General features: G+C 36.2%; 1 pseudogene; it reads left to right on the top strand.

The window, feature by feature from the left end:
* LOC107145645 overlaps window positions 1-613 on the top strand; it is a 70,164-nt pseudogene extending 69,551 nt beyond the window's left edge.
* Window positions 614-2,224: the final 1,611 nt, after the last annotated feature.

Genomic DNA, 2,224 nt, shown 5'->3' with positions numbered 1-2,224 from the left:
CACTGAGTGTTTCCTGTACACAGTGATGGCCTATGACCGCTTTGTTGCCATATGCTTTCCCTTGAGATACATGGCCATCATGAACCACAGAGTGTGCTCTGTCTTGGCCACAGGGACCTGGATGGGTGGCTGCATCCATGCCATTATCCTAACCTCCGTCACCTTCCAGTTACCCTACTGTGGATCCAATGAGGTGGGCTATTACTTCTGTGATATACCTGCAGTGCTACCTCTAGCCTGTGAGGACACATCTCTGGCTCAGAGAGTAGGTTTTACAAATGTTGGTATTTTGTCTCTCATTTGCTTTTTTCTCATCCTTGTTTCCTACACTTGCATTGGGATCTCCATATCCAAAATTCGTTCAACAGAGGGCAGGCAACGAGCATTCTCCACCTGCAGTGCTCACCTGGCTGCAATTCTTTGTGCCTATGGGCCAGTCATCATTGTCTACCTACAGCCCAACCCCAGGCCCCTGCTGGGTGCTGTTGTTCAGATCTTGAATAACCTTGTGACTCCCATGCTGAACCCGCTTATATACAGCCTGAGGAATAAAGACGTAAAATCAGCCCTGAGAAATGTATTTCCTAAGAGAAGTCTTGCTGTGGAAAAATAAATAAAAAATAAATAAGAGACTCTAAAGCTTTATAGGATGAAGTCTAATTTTCCATATCATAGGACAAATTCTCATCTGAGGTTCTCAAAACATATTGAAATAAAATATACTCTGAATCAATCTACCTCTTATTCTCAGTATTTTAATATACATGTCCATCTTTTCCCCCCATGTTTATAATGAAATAGAACTGATAATGTTGCTATTTGACATTGTACTCATGCTGTATGAATTCTGTCTCAGCACAATTGTACCCCAAAACATTTCTTAGTTGTTTAAATAGTTGAAAGAATTAAAACACATCTGTCTCCTCATGGTCTTGGTTAAAAGTGTACTCTTATACATCGTGAGGAAAAAGAGAGTGAGAGAAAAAAATTGAAGAAAGGCTAATACATAACATCAGAATTCTGTCTCTTTTCTTTTAGAGAGTGAACTCCAATTTCCAGCAAGCAACATCAAAATTCAAACTAAGTTAACTAATATTTAAGGTAATATCTTCTTGGAATAAAGTCTTGTGTGATTTTGAGAGTTTTTTATTGTGCGGATTCCTTTGGACCTAGATATTTTCATTGCATTATTAGACCTCTGGAAAGATATGAGTCTATATTGTATCTCATTAGATACACAAAGTGAGAATTTTTGTTTTATAAAATGTGATGAAAAAATAAAAAACTCCCATTGAAAGTAAATAGTTTGCTATTTGGCTTTTAAAAAAAGATGTTGATTTATTTCTGTGTTTATAAAGAAAAATCAAACTAAAATTATTTAAATTCAAATAGGAATAATAAATTTCCCTCCCACAGGAAGTTTCTTCCTTTCTCATAAAACAAACAATATAAGTTATTTTTCTTCCTCTAATCTCTGTGTTCCATAATGCTGAGGGTAAAACAGGTAAGTTTTGTTTCTAGAAACTATACTAAATTGTGTAATAAATATAATTCTCTTCCTCTTTTTCTATATTATTTCCTCTATTTATATTTTATCTACTAGTTATTTATGACTTTTCTTATAAGGCACAATAACTCCCCTTGGACAGATGAATGAAATAAATATTACAGAGAAAGAAAGAGGGAAGGAAGGAAAGAGAGAGAGAGAAAGAGAAAAAAGTAGGAGAGGGAGGAAGTAATTTGTGTTTTAGAAGTAAAATAGAATAGTGCTTTGTAATGAAATGGTTTTTGCTTTCTTCTTTTCTTCAATTTCTGCCTATCAACAGTTGACTAAAAATCAGTTCTCCAAGAAGAATCTATAAGTCATCACAGAGTGTGGGATGCACTATTAGAAACTATTAAAAGGTTCAGTGGCGGCTCATGCCAGTAACCAGGGAATTGCAATGTGGTGTATAAGAATTTCTAAAGAAAGAATGTATTCATTAGTTTTTCAGTGCTATGACAAAATTCTCAGATAATCAATTTCAGGGAGTAAAGAAAAATTTGGCTCAGTGTTTCAGAGGTTTCAGTTTCTGGCCATCTGCTGGCTTCAAGGTAGAAACATCAGGGCAAAAGGGCATGACAGTGGAAAGCTGCTCCTCTGCTGGTTTCTGGGAACTCAGAGAGATAGAGAAAGAGAAAGAGATTGGGAAGGGGTCTGGAACAAGACGTTGCCTTCAAAGAC

This window comes from Marmota marmota, unplaced genomic scaffold (assembly GCF_001458135.2).
Source record: "Marmota marmota marmota unplaced genomic scaffold, marMar, whole genome shotgun sequence".
Classification (NCBI taxonomy): domain Eukaryota; kingdom Metazoa; phylum Chordata; class Mammalia; order Rodentia; family Sciuridae; genus Marmota; species Marmota marmota.
This window is presented reverse-complemented; position numbering and strand designations above follow the sequence as displayed.